Raw genomic sequence first — 21,306 nt, 5'->3', positions numbered from 1 at the left:
GCCGTTGCAACATGTGCGCAGTTAACAAAGAATATATATCTTGGCTTATCTAAAATTGACCAATGGCTGAGGGTCTTCCTCACCTTCCACACCCACTTGGCACAAGTGATACCAATGACCTAACTTGTTTACTCTGAGCTTTCTTCTCTCCTTGGAACTTCCTGGAGAAAGGCATCAGCTCACAAGAAGGGAGGGGCAAAGCTACATAGGCAAAAGTTTACTATTTACTGGTTTATGGTCCCTTCAGGGTGAGATCATATATTATCTAGCATAACGCAAGGGGTATATCTAGAATTAGCACAGTTTGACATGACTTGAACCGCCATGGTTCAATGCTATGAAATCATGGGAGTTGTAGTTTTACAAAGTCTTGAGCCTTATTTGTCAAAAAGTCTTGGTGCTTCATCAACTTCAAATCCCAGCATTCCATAGCATCCAGCCAGGATGTTCAAGTTGTATTGATGCAGTTAATAACTCCTAAATTGGAATTATTGTTGCAGTGCTTCAGAACCCAAAGCTTTAAGGGTTTTCTGCAATAGATCACACTTCGACAAACATCAGTTCCATGCCCCATGGCCACATGTAAAGCAAAATACATTTTCCATTGAGATTTGATGGGTTCTCAGAAGATAATGTCATCAACTTGCATCTAGATTTTGAGCAGAGCCAGATACTTCTCTGATCTTCCTTGGTTTTCAAGGAATGGCCATTGGGGGAGGAATGATTCCAGATTGGAAAGGCTTAGGTTCTTGTAGAAAGAGGAATACCAACCTCTGCTGTGAACAAGAAACAAATATAGAAGCACTAGCTTTGCCCGGCCACGCATTGCTGTGGCTTATGGGAATCCTTTGTTGGCCAGGTGGAATAGCAGTGAATAGCCTTGCAGTCTCAAAGTCAGGCCGTTTTCTGGAGTAGTTGGAGCTGTTTGTTGTATGAACGTAGAGGCATGGATGAGGGGTTGTGCTGCCAAATTTAGTGTTTCTGGGATGTGTAGTTTTGTTGTTTTGTCCTAGGCCGAAATTTCATTACCCTTTTATCTATATATATAAAAGAGTGATGGCATCAGGGCAGCGGACAAAACAACAAAACTACAGGCCCCCCAACCTCGAAATTTGACAACACAACCCATCATTCACGGCTCTAGGTTGATACAACAAAAAGGAAAATAAAAATAAAGTCCTAATTACAGGGAGAGGAATAATAGTTTTTATCCAATTGCTGCCAGTTTGAAGGCTAAGCTCCACCCACTTGGTCTCCTAGCAACCTACTCAGCCCAGGGGACAGGCACAGTTAGGCCTCACTTAGGCCTCTTCCACAGATTATCAGATTTTAACTGGATTATATGGCAACGTAGACTCAAGGCCCTTCCACACAGTTATATAATTTATTTAGAATCTTATATTATCTGCTTTGAACTGGATTATCTTGACTCCACACTGCCATATAATCCACTTCAGTGTGCATACTAAACATAAAGACAACCATACAACAGACATTCAATACCACCACTACCTCAACAATTTCTCACCAACACCACCAGACAACACCACAGCAACGCGTGGCCGGGCACAGCTAGTATATATATAGATAAGGTGGGCATTTGCACATAACCAACAGGATCCCAGACTTTATGGTCATTATCAAAAAATATTCTTCATTATAATTATGAATATTGCTGTAAAGAAATATCCATTAAACAGCTGAAAATGTTTTCAAATGTATCATCATCGTCATTGTTGTCGTCATCATCATCATCAAAGCATAGTTGTGAATGAAACAGAAGGCTGTTTATATCTTTGCTTTCTACCATTCTTTTCCTTTGTCCTTGAAATACAGGCGAGGATAAACACAAGTACAGAGTCTGACCTCTGCTCATTCACTGCCATCTTTGCTGCTCTCATCTTCGCTCCAGATTAAATTGTCCTAATCTTTTTCATCTGTCCTCATATGAAAATCCTTCCATCCATGGGACCTCTAATTGCTTTCATTGCTCTTATTGAAGTTTCTCTCCTCCTTTAGTATTATTATGTTTTTACAGGGAAGGTGAGACCGAAGGCGGCACATAGGTATTCAAGACTAGAATGAGAATAAATTGCTGGAGACTGGATGACGCAAGGTAATTGGTGGCAAATGGGAGACAGGAAAAATGACATTCCCTTCTGGGGCTCACTGTGGAGGAATATTACTGTATATACTCAAGTATAAGCCTAGTTTTTAGCCCTTTCTTAAGGCTGAAAAAGCTCCGCTCAGCTTATACTCGAGTGAGGGTCCTGGCCAGCTTCTATTCAGGTCGGCTTATACTTCAGTATATAGATATTCAGAGTTGGACAGTCTTCTCTTATTAAAGTCATATTATTATCTTAAATTACAGTTTTATATAAATATTCAAAAACATTTAACCTACTGATGCCTCAAATAATGCACTTTTATTAATACCTATTTTTATTTTTGAATTTGACCCATAGCTGCTGCATTTCCCACCCTCGTCTTATACTCGAATCAATAAGTTTTCCCAGTTTTTGTGGTAAAATTAGGTGCCTCGGCTTATATTTGGGTTGGCTTATACTCGAGTATATACGGTAATTAGAATCATAGAGTTGGAAAAGACCTCATGGACCATCCAGTCCAATCCCCTGCTGAGAAGCAGGAAGATTAGGACAATAATTAGGACAATATTAATCATTAGGATGCTGAAGTTCCTATGTCTGAACTGTATATTACAATTCGAATCTTGCAAGTTTGTGATGTATTCAGAAGAGTCTTTAATAAAGTGACCAAATCCATAGAATAGACAGGAAGGGTTTCATACAGCTTAGAAAAAAAGACAAAAACACAAACTATCCCACTGTCCCATCCCCATATTTCTAATTTCTCAAATTGCATGAAGTCTAATTAGCAGAGTTTGAAAAGAAACAAGCCATCTCACAACCAGAGGAAATGGGAAAATTATTAATTCACAACAGCTTGGTGATACAGTTGATATCTTGGTATATTGCCATTTTAGGGGTTTCGAAAATACAGTACAACCCTCATATCCACAGGGGATACATTCATGGAAAGATAATGGATAATAGTGAATTATTGAAATGAATGACTTCAACTGCAAATGATCATAGTTCTCCTGGAGGCTACCTAGAAAATTCCTGGAAAGGACATATTTTTTTGAATGCAAGTAGATGAAATTTTGGGCACTGGTCTTGTGGTTGCATACTTTATGTAGCTTCTTTCCTCATGAAAAATCATTTCAGCATTTTTTCTGTCTCCTCTTTGGAAGCAAATGCTGCTCTTTCATACTTGTCCTTCCTTCAGTTTTCCTGGAATGGGCCTTGAAGCTATTATTGTCATTTCAAGAGGCTCATCTGGCTAATGAGTGAAGATTTCTCCTTACTGTTATTGCTCTTATTGCTGTTCCTATCATTTGCCTTGTTGCTAAGAGCGCCACAAGTGATTGCCTTGAGGGCTTCATGGAAACCGAACAGTGTTGCAAACATACTCCAGAAAGTGTAATGATGAGGAATTCCCCCATTCCTGACAGAGACATGACCAAAAGGAGAAATATCAAATCCATCATTCAATATTCAAAATCTATTACTAACCCATCTGTGTATAAACACGTATTTTATAGCTGAGAGCAACCATTATGTAGTCGTTTGAGTGTTGGAACTCTTGGGAGACCAGATTTAAATTCTCACTTAGTGGTGAAAGTTCATTGGTGGCCTTAGGCAAGTAATACTCTCTAAGCCTAAGAGGAAGGCAATGGCTAAAGTCAACTGAACAGTGAGCACAACTTACAAAGAAACCCTATGACAGTGATGGCCAACCTATGACACGCGTGTCAACACTGACACGCCTAGCCATTTTTACTGACACGCTGCCGCATGCAGATTGATTGGATGACTATGTCTTTTGTGGCCAAATTTGGTGTGATTTGGTCCAGTGGTTTTGTTGTTTAATCCATGGGAATTGTGCACATTATTATTCTATTATTATTGTAGTATATTATCATTTTATTACTATATTATTATTATTATATTATTATTATTCATTATTCATGACTACATTGAAACTAGAATAGAGATAAATCAGCGTGGAAACTGCAAGAGGTACCATAGATTGTTGTACATGGAAATAATGGCAGTAAATAGTTTTTGATTTATTAAATACAGTTATATATTACAATTATATATTTTTGTTATTTAAACTATACATATTGCGAAATTATGGTTTTTTTCTCAAAGTGACACACCACCCAAGTCATGCTAGGTTTTTTGGTGAATTTTGACACACCAAGAGCAAAAGGTTGCCCATCATTGTCCTATGACATATCCACTCTAACTCGGAAGCACATAGCAACAATTGTTTTGAACTTATAGTCACCTTACATCAACGGATATGGCTATCCAGGGTGTAATCAAAGTGTTGACTTGGGAACTGATTCAATAGTTGGGACTTCCAATAGGACATCAAGAGGGCAAGTGAACAGTGTTAGGTGAAATATATTTGCTTTTGGCTGGTGGTTGGTTGAGAGTGTTGATTCACCATTCACCCATTGATTCAGTGGGTCTGCTAAGGCCCTATCTATCATGTCATATAATACAGGGTGTTTGAAAAAGAACTTCCAAGTTTTAATGTACGGAGCCCCGGTGGCGAAGTGTGTTAAAGCGCTGAGCTGCTGAACTTGCAGACCGAAAGGTCCCAGGTTCAAATCCCGGGAGCGGAGTGAGCGCCTGCTGTTGCTCCAGCTCCTGCCAACCTAGCAGTTCGAAAACATACCAATGTGAGTAGATCAATAGGTACTGCTCCGGCGGGAAGGTAACGGTGCTCCATGCAGTCATGTTGGCCACATGACCTTGGAGGTGTCTATGGACAATGCCGGCTCTTGGGCTTAGAAATGGAGATGAGCACCAACCCCCAGAGTCAGACATGACTGGACTTAACCTTTAAAGGTAAAGGTTAGGGGGAAACCTTTACCTTTTTACTAGTTTTAACGTATTGATACTTAAAACTAGGGAGTTCTTTTTCAAACACCCTGTATAGTTTCATAATGCAGTTAAACTACATTGTAAAACCATATTATATAGCAAGGTGGATAAGGCTTAAGATAAATGTAGAATGTTGGGTCAAGTGTATTATTTATGTGTTGATAGAGACCCCAGGTTAAGAACCACTGACCTACAGTCTGTACAAATGTATTTTGGGGATGTAAGTATGTATTTATGTTTTTATTTACAGCATTTCTACCCCGCCTTTCTCACCTGAGGGGACTCAAGGTGGTTTACAAAATCTGGCAAAATTCAATGCCAATAACAAAATTCAATAAAATAAAACATAACATATTTAAAACAGTTAAGTGTTACTTAATAAAAACAGTATGCAAGCTTAAAACATATCAAATCAAATCATTTATTTCGGTCATAGAACAGCACAGAGCTTAAAACATAAATACTTAAATCCATTGATCCAGGAACCTTGCGCATAAACGTTAATTCGGGCCATGTTGATGTGGTGGCTCTCCCCATTTTCAGCGGATATTTTTCATCAATGTTTAGTTGCTACTATATCAAACCATAATCTGGAAATGTTACTTTTGGATTACAGCTCACAAAAAACCCCAGCCAATGTGGTCAGAATATTCAAACAGACAAGAGTTCTTTCTCCCACCCTGATATATAAATCCTACTTGCCTAGTTTCCAGCAGACCTCACAACCTCTGAGTATACCTGCCATAGATGTGGGTAAAACATCAGGAGAGAATGCTTCTGGAACATGGCCATATAGCCCGGAAAACTCACAGCAACCCAGTGATTCCGGCCATGAAAGCCTTCGACAACACAATATTCATAAAGTCTGAAAAATGGTTGAAAAGATAATCATGCAATGTACACCAGCTACTTTGATTTACTTTGCAAAGAAATGTAACTGCTTTTGCGGTGTCCCAAGCATAGGGCACCAACAGGCAGGAAAGCAAAAATAGCAGCAAGAAATAGCTAAATAAAAATTAAAGGAACAATTTTCACATCTCTAGACCCAGGATATTGGATTGGTCCCTAATGTCCTTCACCAGGAAATTATTTCCAGCTGGACATCTCTTTGCGTTTCACCTTTATATTTAGTAGTGCTGCTATGATGATGAATGCACACAACAGAAGTTGGCAAATCTACATTAAACTAGTATGGTTCTTCCTCTCTTCATCCTCTGAGTATATAAATTACCCAAGTTCGTCTCCCTTTAGACCTTATTAGGGAATAAACAGTACCATCACTTTCCTGAACATGCTTCTAAATTCGCCTCCTGTCTCACTTTATCGTTTCTTCCAGACCTATAATTGGCAGATGGTGCAATTTAGCCCAGATAACACACTTCTACCTGCCGAAAGTGAGACAACAGATGAAGATCTCAGAACTTTGTGTAACTGAGATTTAATAATAAAGGGAAAACTCAAAGGTGCTGTGAGTCCACCACTGATGTCTGGGCAGACTTAATATCTCTTCGCCTCTTGGTAAATGTACTGCCTGGCTCTGTTCAAAGTTAAATAAATGTCCACCCTTGCCTCAAAATCATTTATATAGTTTGTGTTTGTCCAGGCAGCTTTCCCTGGTAGAGGTTCTATAATTCAATAGTGTCCAGAACGACAACCTTATACTATTATTTAAACAATATCTGCACTTCAATGACAGAGTGTGCAACCATGGCATAATTTCTGCTGCCCAATGCTCAAAATGAATTATTTTCAAGGGGCTTCAAATCAAGTGGGTGCCCATGTTGACAATCCCTTTATGTCTCAATCCTTTGCAATGGCACAGGTTGAGTATCCCTTATCCCAAATGCTTGGGATTTTGGAAAAAATATATTTGCATATACAATAGAGTCTCACTTATCCAAGCTAAACGGGCCAGTTTTATGATGGTGTAAATTAGTTAAATTAGCCTCCCGCATAAAGCGTACCTAAATTTCCCTAATTGACAGATGCAACTGTCTTTCGGGGCTGCATAGGTCAACAGCAAGCCGGGCTATTTAATGGTCGGGGGCTTAACCCGACCCGGGCTTCGAACTCATGACCTCTCGGTCAGTAGTGATTTATAGCAGCTGGTTACTAGCCAGCTGCGCCACAGCCCGGCCCCCGTATGGTCAGGGGCAAAAATAAAAATACGGGTCTGTGCAAAAATAAATTTGCACAGACCCGTATGGTCTGTGCAAATTTATTTTGGGGATATTTTCATTTTGGATGGATATTTTTCATCAGTGTTGAGTTACTACTATATCAAACCATAATCTGGAAATGTTACCTTCGGATTACAGCTCACAGAATCCCCCATCCAATGTGGTCAGTTCTTATCTGCACACAACATATGACCTGCAATTCAGTTCCAACTTGCTTTTCAATGCAATTCTTTTCTCTATTTTGGTCAGGGCGGAAAAGAACACTGCAAAGATTAAGAGCTTCTTGTAGGTGCAAACGCTCCAATTGTCTTCTTCCTTGTTTACAGCCGAGCAAATCCACGGGCCTGTAATGCCTAGTAAATGAATAGAATAGGCGTTCCGAGCCCTCGCCGCTGATGTTTTTTATTGAGTTGATGTGTATGAAATTACCTAGTCATGGAAAAAAGAGATTGCTCTCCCCGTCCCCCCCACATATTCCCTCTGAGACGTAATATCACACTCCATATATTGAAAAACCATTGTAATTTGATCAAAACTGTCATCTCCATCCAATAATTTTCTCCCCACCTAAATTAACCACTGTGGAATAACAACAACAACATCTCGGTGCCTGGGATTTGATCTGCATGGGTGTGTTGAAAGATTTATTTTGAAAGATGAAAGAAGAAGGGAGAGTAAGTGCACAGTTTACATGAGAGTAAGGCGGACAGATCCAAGAATAACTTGTTTCGGAAAGGGAATTTCGACATTGCCCTTGTAATAAGAATTCTACTTATCTCAATTTAAGTTTCCCTTTCTTTCCTCAAATTCCTAGCATTGCATTAACTTGAAAAATAACAAAGGGGTTTAGAAATAGTAGACCCTCCTCATTTATTGACTGTTAAAAGCCCACGAATTTAATGTTAAAGGTGCCCACGAATGTGGAAAGACTACGAATATAAATTGAAATTGAAAACACTGTTTTTAACCTGAGGTAGCAATTCTCTGGGAGCTCACAAAGGCACAGTGGGTTAAACCAAAAGGTCAGCGGTTCGAATCCAGGGAGTGGGGTGAGCTCCTACTGTTAGCCCCAGCTTCTGCCCTAAGTTTCCAAAGAAAAAAGGCAAGGAAATTGATCAAGGGATTTCAAAGACAGCAAATATAAGAGTTTGAACTGTGAACTATTTTCAGTGTCTCATTCTCTTGCAGTGTCATAAATTTGGGAGATAAAGACATTTTTTTCGGGGGGGAGAGATGTTATGGTGGTAATGCATTTACTTTATATACTCAAGTATAAGCCTAGTTTTTCAACCCTTTTTTTAAGACTGAAAAAGTCCCCCTCGGCTTATACTCGGGTGAAGGTCCTGGTTGGCTTATATTTGGGTCAGCTTATACTCAAGAAAATATGGTATATTTATTATTTTTCTCTATTATTATTGGTATTATTACATTTATTATTTTTCTCTATTATTGTTGCTACTATTACATTTATTTTACTCTATTTTTTATTATTATGATTAATACATTTATTATTTCACTCTGATCTTATCATTATTATTGCATTTATTATTTTACTCTATTTATTATTACATGTATTATTTTCCTGTATTTATTATTATTATTATTATTATTTTATTATGACACAGCAAACAAGATAGACATGCTGGATTTCGTATCACAAAATCACAAGTCGAACACTTCCCAAGTGTCTATGACTGTGTGATGTATTTTCGGATGATGCATGCAGATCCCAGCAGGGTGGCCTTTTGCAGTTGGCAGATCGTAATTTTGTCAATGTCTATTGTTTCCAAATGCCGGCTGAGATCTTTTGGCACGGCACCCAATGTGCCCATCACCACCGGGACCACCTGCACTGGTTTCTGCCAGAGTCTTTGAAGTTCAATCTTGAGGTCCTGATAGCGGCTGAGTTTTTCCTGTTGTTTTTCGTCAATGCGACTGTCACCTGGGATGGTGACATCAATGATCCAAACCTTTTTCTTTTCCACAACTGTGATGTCTGGTGTGTTGTGTTCCAGAACTTTGTCAGTCTGGATTCGGAAGTCCCACAGTATCTATTATTATTATTATTATTATTATTATTATTATTATTATTATTATTATTATTTTACTCTATTATTTTACTCTTTTATTATTAAAAGGATACATAACCTCATTTACATTGAAGATGAGGATAATGATTTGATCAGAGTTGGACAGTCTTATCTTAAATTTGAGCTTTATGTAAATATTCAAAAACATTTAACCTACTGATGCCTCAATTAATGTAATTTTATTGGTATCTATTTTTATTTCTGAAACTTCCCACCCTCGGCTTATACTGGAGTAAATGTTTTCCTAGGTTTTTTGTGGTAAAATTAGGTGCCTCGGCTTATATTTGGGTCGGCTTATACTCGAGTATATAGGTTACTTTCCCCGCACAGCAACACTCAAGGAGGTCAGTCCTTTAAGACAGCTATTACAGCCGCTCATCAATCCAAAAAGGCAGACAGACTTGAATATACAATGGTTTCCCACCAAGTCAGTAGAAGATAATGTCAGCAAAATACTGTTGTGACTCAGCCTTTGTGTGACTCTGATGAGGATTCTGGGATGCAGTTTCCAGATGATGGGATTCAGGTTCAGGATGAGTTTCAAGATGACTCTAATGGGAATTATGGGATTCAGGTGCAGAGTGTCCCTGCTGTGGGAGATGAGGAGCAGGAAGGCTTTCCCACGGGAAAAAATGATGTTGTTACTGATGATGGTTTTCAGGTGCAAGAAGCAGAAAGAGAGAGTAGCTCCCAGCCTGATAACACTATCAAGCCCTGGGGCCTTGAAAGTGATGAGGAGGCCGCTTCTCTAGATCGGGCTAGTTGTTTGGAATTTCGGGGGTTGCGCAGAAGTCTCAGAATAGCAAATAAGAGGGAAGTCAAAGGACAAAGAAATGCCTTCATGGTATGCTATCAAGAGGGAAATCTTCGTCAAAGCAATTCCTTGCTTGAATCAAGAACTAAGTCTGCTTCCCTGTATTATCTCATAGCCTGGATGTATCCTCATGTCTGGGACTTTGGCTTCGTTTTAAGGACCTTGCTTCATGCCTAAAATTTGCTTGAAGTCCCTAACATTCGGACTTATCATTTGTCTTCTACTAGGCAGAGAGCCTTCTCCATTGTAGCCCCTCATTTATGGAATGCCTTGCCAGTTGAAACTCGAACTATCCGAGACCTACTTGCCTTTCGGAAAGCCTGCAAAACCTTGCTCTTCTGACAAGCTTTCAATGGGTGAAAAACTTGAGGCTATGTCTGTTTTTATTGTTGTTTTTATTGTTGTTATTGTTATTTTAAAGCTAAGTGTATTGTTTTAATCTATTTCTGTAAACCGCTCCGAGCCAAACTGGGAGTAGCGGTATACAAGTCTAACAAATAAATAAATAAATAAACAAATAATTTCCATGGATTTGTTCTTACAGCCTTGTTTTTGTAACTATCTTTTGGAACTGAACTTTTACCTTTTATGAACCACTAGCTGTGCCCAGCCATGTATTGCTGTGGCGTTGTCTGGTAGTGTTGGTGAGAAATTGTTGCGGTAGTGGTGGTATTGAATGTCTGTTGTATGGTTGTCTTTATGTTTAGTATGCATTCGAGGTTGGGGAGCCTGTAGTTTTGTTGTTTTGTCCGCTGCCCTGATGCCATCACTCTTTTATATATATAGACTAGCTGTGCCCGGCCACGCGTTGCTGTGGCAAAGTGGTGGTGGTATTGGTTAAAAATTGTTGTGTAATTTTAATTTGACGTTATTTGTATTTGTTAATTAATTTTATTGTAAGTTATCTTTTTATTTATTATATTTTATTATTTTCTTGTATTATTTTTAGTTATTTTCTTGTATTATATTTAGTTATTTTTAGTTATTTTAGTTATTATAGTATTTTATTGTATTAATTTTTTAGTGTTTTTTATTATTTTTTATTGGGTTGCTAGGAGACCAAGTTGGAGGAGCTTAGCCTTCTAACTGGCAGCAATTGGATAAAAGCAATTATTCCTCTCTCTCGAATTAGGACTTTATTTTTCTTTTCTTTTTGTTGTATCAACCTAGAGGTGTGGATGATGGGTTGTGTTGTCAAATTTCGAGGTTGGGGGGCCTGTAGTTTTGTTGTTTTGTGGGTCGCCGTGATGCCATCACTCTTTTATATACAGTAGAGTCTCACTTATCCAACATAAACGGGCCAGCAGAATGTTGGATAAGCAAATATGTTGGATAATAAGGAGGGATTAAGGAAAAGCCTATTGAAAATCAAATTAGGTTATGATTTTACAAATTAGGCACCAAAACATCATGTTATACAACAAATTTGACAGAAAAAGTAGTTCAATACGCAGTAATGCTATGTAGTAGTTACTGTATTTACGAATTTAGCACCAAAATATCACGATATATTGAAAACATTGACTACAAAATGTGTTGGATAATCCAGAACGTTGGATAAGCGAGTGTTGGATAAGTGAGACTCTACTGTATATATAGATTTTTTCCTTATTTCCTAATAAACTACAAAAGACTACAATCTGTGTGCAGCCTGGTATCATTAGCAAGGCGAATCTAACCTGAGGTGCGACACATTAGAGCTACCACTGTCGCCACATTTCCCACTCCCCATTTGTATTTAGTGACAGGGAGTGAAGCAAAAGATGTCCTGGCAGCTCCGAAAACCTGGCTCTCTACTATCCAGCCTAGCAAGACATTTGCCATCAAGCTCAATCAATCAGTCTTTATTACAGTCTCTAACCAGCACTGAAAATGAATGAACGTACAACAAGTTTAATTAAAATAAATGGAGAATGCAAGGAATAAAAAAGAGATCTCACTTCCAAGCCATCAAGCTTTAGCTCACATCGGAAGCAATGGGAGAAATTTAGAGGAGAAAAAATATATATATTGCAACGATAGTCAGAACTGGGAAGAGAGATGCCATCTGGTACCAGCTCCCTTCCCCTTGAAGAAGGCAAATTGGTCTAAACTGGAAAAAATAATTATGATACATTTGTTTACAGTTGCATTAGTTGGAGGAACGGCTGCTGTTCTCTGCTGCGCGTGGTCTCATTAAAGCGAGCAGATGTTAAGATCAATGGCTACTCTCCTAACCGAGGGAGGGCATATTTTGTTTAAACTCTGCCATCTCATCTGCTCTGCTCCGCGCCTTGCCTTTTATTCGGGCACCAAAGAACGTGCTCCACATTCTCCGAGGACATCGTATCAGACGGTGAGCAGGGCATATGGAAATCTTGCCAAATAATTTCTCTGTTTTCTCCCAATTGCCTTCCAAATAAGCTGAAATATGAAAGAACCAAATGAAATAGGACCCTCAGTGAGAGAGGTCCTTTGATATTAAGAATGCTTTACATAGACCGCTCTTGCAAGAAAATTGGAAGAAAGCAATGTAAATTCCTAATACAGTAGAGTCTCACTAATCCAAGCCTCGCTTATCCAAGCCTCTGGATAATCCAAGCCATTTTTTGTAGTCAATGTTTTCAATATATCGTGATATTTTGGTGCTAAATTCGTAAATACAGTAATTACAACATAACATTACTGTGTATAGAACTATTTTTTCTGTCAAATTTGTTGTATAACATGATGTTTTGGTGCTTAATTTGTAAAATCATAACCTAATTTGATGTTGAATAGGCTTTTCCTTAATCCCTCCTTATTATCCAAGATATTCGCTTATCCAAGCTTCTGCCGGCCCGTTTAGCTTGGATAAGTGAGACTCTACTGTATTACCTTCTCTTGTTCGGGTTTATACAATGTCATTTCTCTCTCTCTCTCTCTCTCTCTCTCTCTCTGCCTTCAAGTCAATTGTTGATCTATGGCAACCCAATGTATTTCATAGGACTTTGTTAGGCAAAGAATACTCAGAGTTGGTTTTGCCAGTTTCTGAAATAGACCCTATTGTTGTAGGTCTCCCTAATAATAATAATAATAATAATAATAATAATAATAATAATAATAATTGCAAAGACTTGAACTTCAAAGACTCTGGCAGAAACCAGTGCAGTCCTGGTGGTGATGGGCACATTAGGTGCCGTGCCAAAAGATCTCAGCCGGCATTTGGAAACAATAGGCATTGACAAAATTATGATCTGCCAACTGCAAAAGACCACCCTACTGGGATCTGCACGCATCATCCGAAAATACATCACACAGTCCTAGACACTTGGGAAGTGTTCGACTTGTGATTTTGTGATACGAAATCCAGGATATCTACCTTGTTTGCTGTGTCATAATAAAAACAAAGACTCTGGCACAAGCCAGTCAAGGTGGTCCCAGTGGTGATGGGCACACTGTGTGCAGTGCTTAAAGACCTAGGCCTGCACTTAAACACAATTGGTGCTGACAAAATCCCCACCTGCCAGTTGCAGAAGGCCACCTGACTGGGATTTGCACGCATTATTCACCTATACATCACACAGCCCTAGACACTTGGGAAGTGCATTGATCCAATACAACAGCCAGCAGAGTGTCTGCTGTAGATTCAACTTTTGTTTCAAATAATAATAATAATAATAATAATAATAATAATAATAATAATAACAACAACAACAACAACAACAACAACAATCATATCCTCAGCTGCTGTAAGAAAATCACACAGACAGACTACAAACAGAGGCACAACTGTGTGGCCCAAATGATTCATTGGAACTTATGTCACAAGAACCACAGCAGTAAAGAACTGGTGGGATCACAAACCTGTAAAGATAATGGAAAATGAACATGCAAAGATACTGTGGGACTTCCAAATCCAGACTGACAAAGTTCTGGAACACAACACACCAGACATCACAGTTGTGGAAACGAAAAAGGTTTGGATCATTGATGCTGCCATCCCAGGTGACGGTCGCATTGACGAAAAAAAACAGGAAAAACTCAGCCGGCATTTGGAAACAATAGGCACCTCCCAAGTGTCTAGGACTGTGTGATGTATTTTCGGATGATGCGTGCAGATCCCAGTAGGGTGGCCTTTTGCAGTTGGCAGATCGTGATTTTGTCAATGTCTATTGTTTCCAAATGCAGGCTGAGATCTTTTGGCACGGCACCCAATGTGCCCATCACCACCGGGACCACCTGCACTGGCTTCTGCCAGAGTCTTTGAAGTTTAATCTTGAGGTCCTGATAGCGGCTGAGTTTTTCCTGTTGTTTTTCGTCAATGCGACTGTCACCTGGGATGGCAACATCAGTGATCCAAACCTTTTTCTTTTCCACAACTGTGATGTCTGGTGTGTTGTGTTCCAGAACTTTGTCAGTCTGGATTCGGAAGTCCCACAGTATCTTTGTGTGCTCATTTTCCAATACTTTATTATTATTATTATTATTATTATTATTATTATTATTATTATTATTAGTTGCATTATAGTGTTTTCCTCTGCTAAATAATTGTCCCCCACTAAACTGTAACAAAAGCCATGAAGTTTAAAAGAGACCAGATTGCAACTGCAGTCTGTGGAGCAGCAAGGTACAGTATCGCATAATGCTCCATAAAAATCAGTTTCTAAATAACTTTAGGGAAGCAAAGCTGGAAGAATAACGATACTGTCAGCTTTTGCACAAAAGGTTTTATTGCTCCTCAAAGGCAAGAAATGGGGATAAAATTAAGGAAAGTGGTTTAGAAGGAGCAGAATATACAGACTGTTCTTTCCTGTTAAATAGGAACATTTGGAGAGGATAATATCCAATTATAGAGCTGAAGGGCTTCTGAAGTTTCACTGTCTGCAGAGTGGGATCCTTGCTGGGTGTTACACAACGGGATGGGGAGGGTCCAGTTCCCATCATTTCCAGACAGCATAGCCAATGGTCAGGGATGATGGGATGTGGAGTTCTGCAGGTTCAGCATGCCTGCTCATGGTTCCTTTCCAGTTGTTACAGATTGTGGTTCATTTCAGAATAACAAATGGTATATCATTAAAGAAAATTAAAGGGGGGCCTTGGTGTGGAAATGGAGGGTGTAATTCATTCTTGAAGGAGGCAAGAAGTAATGTTAGCAATTTTCTTCTCACTGGGAGAAACATTGTGAAAACGACACAGTTTTCAAATGCTGTTATCAATTCTGGGATTTTTGTAAAAAAAAAAATACATACTGTATATACTCAGGTATAAGCCTAGTTTTTCAGCCCTTTTTTTAAGACTGAAAAAGCCCCCCTCAGCTTATACTCGGGTGAGGGTCCTGTTTGGCTTATATTTGGGTCAGCTTATACTCGAGAATATATGGTACATATATATGGTGATGGGCACATTGGGTGCCGTGCCAAAAGATCTCAGCCGGCATTTGGAAACAATACACATTGAGAAAATTACGATCTGCCAACTGCAAAAGGCCACCCTACTGGGATCTGCACGCATCATCCGAAAATACATCACACAGTCCTAGACACTTGGGAAGTGTTCGACTTGTGATTTTGTGATATGAAATCCAGCATGTCTATCCTGTTTGCTGTGTCATAATAAAATAATAATAATAATAATAATAATAATAATAATAATAATAATAATAATAATAATAACTTTATTTTTATACCCCGCCCCATCTCCCCAATGGGGACTCGGAGCGGCTTACATGGGGACAAAGCCCGAAACATACAACAATAAAATGATAAAACAATTATTCCAACAGTAAAACATCAATATCAATAAAACCATCATAGTAATCAACACAATGTATTAAAAACAGGAGACTAAAACAAGGATCTGGGCCAAAGTGCAGAATATATCAAAATGGGAGAGGTAGTTTCTCAGTCAAAATAGTCCATAAAGTGCAAAATAGCAGTGGCAGAAAATCCTATAGTTGGATGGGCAGATAGTTCAACCTAATAATTAATCGTCGAAGGCCTTTTGGAAGATTAGCATTGGAAAGGTTTGTCTCTTGCCTGGAGGGCATCCTTTGTTCAGAGTCATTAGCCATCCCTGGAGCTCCTCTGCCCTCAGAGAGTTGCTTCCCATCTACTGTTCTGATTTTTGAGTTTTTTTTAATACTGGTAGCCAGATTTTGTTCAATTTCATGGTTTCCTCCTTTCTGTTGAAGTTGGCTTCTCTGTGTAGTCTGACATGCTAGTTGTTGGAGTGGTCAAGCATTTTTGAACATTCCTTGCTCAGTATGTGGCAAATGTGGAGTTGGTAAGAGAGGCAGTTTGGAGAGAGACAAAAGAACAGTTGAGCTGTCCTATGTACCACCTGGAATTTCTACACAATCTGCATCGAAAGAGCTTTCTGCAAAGCAGAGCATTTCTCTTCGGCAGGGACAGAGAACTTATAATGAATCTGGACAATTTAATTTGTATGTAGATGAAGGTGTGATGAGGGTTACTTTTGCAGCGCTTGCTTAATGAGTAATTAGCAGTTTGCACAGAAGAGATGCCTCTCTCCAGCCATCTGTAGAGCCAAGGTAAGGATCTGATATGTCCCAATTACTCCTAATTGTAAGTGATCCCTCCATGTTTCCTTCTTGGACTCTTGGAAGAAGTCTGTTTGCATTCTTCACTAGCATCTCTCTCGCTCAACCGCACTTTGCATCTTTGTCTTAGCAGCTTTTTATTTGCTAAGTCACCATGAAGGATTTTTTGTTTCAAAAAGAAATCAGTGCATTTCATTTCTAACAAAAGCCAAGCAAAAGCGACGACAGCAACTGCACAAAAAGATGTCCCTCGCTACTTGATAAGGTTGCTAGAATGAAAGCCAGAGACAAGTCCTATTCCTTTAACAGAACATCATTGCTTTGCAGCAGCTCTTGCTTGTCATGCAATAATGTAATAATAATAATAATAATAATAATAATAATAATAATAATAATAATAATAATAATTTTATTCTTGTATCCCGCCCCATCTCCCCGTAGGGACTCGGGGCGGCTCACATGGGGCCTTGCCCAACATCACAATATAAAAACAAATCAAAACACATAAATTTACAACAATAAATCAACAATATCAGTAAAACCATCATAAAAACAATATTGCAGGAAAAAGCGTTAAAAACAGATATAAAACACAAGTCTAGGCCAAAGGGCGAATGTGTCAAATCGGGGGGAGGTAGTTACGTAATTGACATAGTCATTAAAGTACTAGAAATGACAATAATGACAATAAGAAGGCAAACAAATGAAGGCATTTGTAAATGTCAGCAAATTCTTCTGAAGCTGCAGAAACATTGGCAAAAGCCAAATTCAAGAGGCACAAATTATTCCTAGCATGGAGATGACCATATTGCACCTACTTACCATGTAGGTATTAATGATGAGAAACCCTTTAAAAATAGACGAGGCAAATTCAAATTACCGTACATACTCTAGTATAAGCCGACCTGAATATAAGCACAACCTGAATATTACCACAAAAAACTGGGAAAACATTGACTCCAGTATAAGCCAAGGGTGGCAAATTTCAGAAATAAAAATAAATACCAATAAAATTACATTAATTGAGGCATCAGTAGGTTTTTGAATATTTGCATAAAGCTCAAATTTAAGAGAAGACTGTCCAACTCCGATCAAATCATTATTCTCATCTTCTTCAATGTAAATGTGCTTATGTATCCTTTTAATAATAATAGATTAAAATAATACATGTAATAATAATAATAATAATAATAAATACAGGAAAATAATAAATGCAATAATAATAATAATAATAATGTCAGAGTGAAATAATAAATGAATGAATAATAATAAAATAGAGTAAAATAAATGTAATAGTAGCAACAATAATAGAGAAAAATAATAAATGTAATAATACCAATAATAATACTTGAGGATTCTGGATGAATGGATTTTAATCTTGGACATTCTTAAAATTTTTATATAATGTGTTTTTATTTTGTAATGGTATCTGTTTTATATGAACTGTTGTTTTGTAGATTGTTTTATATGAATTGTTGTTTTTACATTGTTTGTAGGCATTGAAATTTTGCCTATTTACTGTAAGCCGCTTTGAGTCTCCTAGGAGAGAAAGGCGGGGTAAAAGTAATGTAAATAAATAATAGAGAAAAATAATAAATGTACCATATATTCTCGAGTATAAGCTGACCCAAATATAAGCCAACCAGGACCCTCAGCCGAGTATAAGCTGTGGGGGGCTTTTTCAGTCTTAAAAAAAGGGCTGAAAAACTAGGCTTATACTCGAGTATATACAGAAAGTATTAACATGACTGAATGCACTGGGATTCAAAAGCAGACATTTCAGAGATTAATGTGAAAAACCTTGGTCTGAAAAGGCTGGGCCTTTGGTTTCTCTCCTATTCAGATTTTTAACATCTGAAGTTCTTCAACACGATGGCATTTGCCAATGTGAGTTAAAGTCTTATCAAAAATTAACTGAAGCTAAATTCTGCTCCATCGTAATCTGAAGACCAAATGCCTCTGAGGCGAAAGCTGGAAGAGTTCCTTTTCTACATTTCGGTTCCCAGAATTCCTCAGCCAATATGGCCTTTGACAATGTTGGCGGGGAAATTCTGGGGGATGTAATCCAAGAAGATCATTGTATATGCTTTACTTACATGCCAGGAGCAGAGAGTCTTTTCAATGAAGACAGAAACCAAGGCCTTTCAGAATAAATGTGAACATTTGTGGTATGGCAGAATAGTCAGAAAGAAGAGCTCACGATCCCATGCCGGTTCAGAAAAAGGACAAGATGATCCTATAACCTCACATTCCTTGAAGAGAAATTGAAACCCTAATGTTAGGACTAATGCTAGTATATTATTTAGCCCTCTCTGTTCATGGATTCAAGCATCCACAACCTTGATTTTTCCATTTTATATCAGGGATATCATTTTACTGTCTCCATGGATTTGAGTATCCACGGACTTTGGAATACACAAGAGGTCCTGAAACCAAACCACAGTAGATACCAAGGAACCACTATGCTCTTAGTACTGTTGCTACTTTATTTATTTACTAGCTGTGCCCGGCCACGCGTTGCTGTGGCAAAGTGGTGGTGGTATTGGTTAAAAATTGTTGTGTAATTTTTATTTGACATTTGTATTTTTTTAATTAATTTTATTGTAAGTTATCTTTTTATTTATTATATTTTATTATTTTATTGTATTATTTTTAGTTATTTTCTGTTATTATAGTATTTTATTGTATTAATTTTTTAGTGTTTTTAATTATTTTTAGTATTTTTTTATTATTTTTTATTGGGTTGCTAGAAGACCAAGTTGGAGGAGCTTAGCCTTCTAACTGGCAGCAATTGGATAAAAGCAATTATTCCTCTCTCTCTCTAATTAGGACTTTATTTTTCTTTTCTTTTTGTTGTATCAACCTAGAGGTGTGGATGATGGGTTGTGTTGTCAAATTTCGAGTTTGGGGAGCCTGTAGTTTTGTTGTTTTGTGGGTCGCCGTGATGCCATCACTCTTTTATATATATAGATTTATTTATTTCCAATATTTTATCACCCGAAGGGACTCAGGGCAGCTCACAACACTGGTACAATTAAATGCCTATACAAAATCAATCAACAATACATAAAATCAGTTAAAAACTATTAAATACAGTATAAAATTACAGTATATAAATTAAATATATATATAAAACATTAAAATCAGTTTTGAATCAGCTGAAGTTTTAGACAAAAACAGACTTATAACATACTGCAGCAAGCCAAACAGGAACTTGGCCATGGTGCCTAGTTGGCCATGACTTATCTCTGAGCTACCAGGTTGTGGATTTCTGTACACTGGTTTGTCTGGTTACATTGTTTTTAATTGCTTTAATTTTAATAAGCCACTTATAGCTGTTTGTATCATACCTTCAGATCTTTAAATATAGAGCAAGATATTAAAGACAGACAGACCGACAGACCGACAGAAGGTGCTTTGTGCTATTGACATCACGTGTCCCACCAGTGATAAGGATGGATTTAAGAACATCGCCAGACTTCAAGGCAGATTCTCTAAACCAGGGGTCCCCAAACTTTTAAAGCAGAGGGCCGGTCCACAATCTTTCAGACTGTGGAGGGGCCGAATTATTATTTGGAAAAAAACCCGAACAAATTCCTGTGCACACAAAACAACAACAACAATGAAAGAACAATACAATATTTAAAAATGAAAACAATTGTAACCAACATAAACCTATCAGGATTTCAATGGGAAGTGTGGGCCTGCTTCTGGCCAATGAGATAGTCAAGTGAATTAGGATTGTTGCTGTTGTGCCTTCAAGTCATTTCACACTTTGGGTGAGCCTAAGTCTAAAATTATTTATTTATTCATTTACTACATTTATTTATTACATTTATAACCTGCCCTTCTCACCCCAAAGGGGACTCAGAGCAGCTGTATGTACATACAGTATATTATATTATTAGCATAGCACAATATTAGCATTATATATTACTATATTGAACTATACCACTATACTGTAATATTATATGTAATATATAACATATCATTAATATTATTATATGGTATTATTAGTATTATATTGCATAACATTATAATATTATTATCAATATTATATGTATAACACAATATATTATATTATTAAAATGATATTAAAATATTATATTATAAAACTGAGGGCAGGGGCCAGGTAAATGACCTTGGAGGGCCGCATTTGGCCCCCGGGCCTTAGTTTGGGACCCTGCTCTAAACCTACTGGGAGTGCAAGACATTCTACTCAACTGAGCAGATGAATTGGCTACTTTTTTCATTTCAGCCCAACCATCGCTTTGCCAGACAAGTCCATGTGAAGGTAGCACTTCATAAAGAGATACAGGACAGGAAAGATGTAAATTGTGACTGTTATTACTACTACTATCTCCCGTGTGTTTTATTTATTTTGCTGCTCCTTGATTTATAGACCACACAAATCTTCTCATATGCCCGGCTCAGAGAATTGGCCAATTATTTAACATGACAAACCAAATATGGTTTAATCAGCTCCCTGCATCTATTACATAGCTGCTGATGAGTATTCACATCCCATTCATCACTGAATCTTGGAACCAAGCTACTCAGTCAGCAAGCTTTTGTGAGGCATCTGTTGCTGGACTACACGGCTTCCAAAGGCAATTGGGGAGATCAACATTTTGAATGTTCTCCAGTAACAAAAACTTGTGTTACATACAAAATTGGGATATTGAAGAGATGATTGAGCTAGATTCTTTGCCAGATATCA

At 37.9% G+C, this 21,306-nt stretch overlaps 1 long non-coding RNA gene across 1 annotated transcript in view; it reads left to right on the top strand.

Moving 5' to 3' along the window:
* The window catches only part of LOC134293519 (uncharacterized), a 57,178-nt gene that overhangs the window by 19,917 nt on the left and 15,955 nt on the right, over positions 1–21,306 (top strand). The window contains exon 3 of the long non-coding RNA XR_010000457.1: positions 2,039–2,116. This is a non-coding gene — a long non-coding RNA (uncharacterized LOC134293519). The remainder of the gene's footprint in view (positions 1–2,038; positions 2,117–21,306) is intronic.

This window comes from Anolis carolinensis, unplaced genomic scaffold (genome assembly GCF_035594765.1).
Source record: "Anolis carolinensis isolate JA03-04 unplaced genomic scaffold, rAnoCar3.1.pri scaffold_8, whole genome shotgun sequence".
Lineage (NCBI taxonomy): Eukaryota > Metazoa > Chordata > Lepidosauria > Squamata > Dactyloidae > Anolis > Anolis carolinensis.
This window is presented reverse-complemented; position numbering and strand designations above follow the sequence as displayed.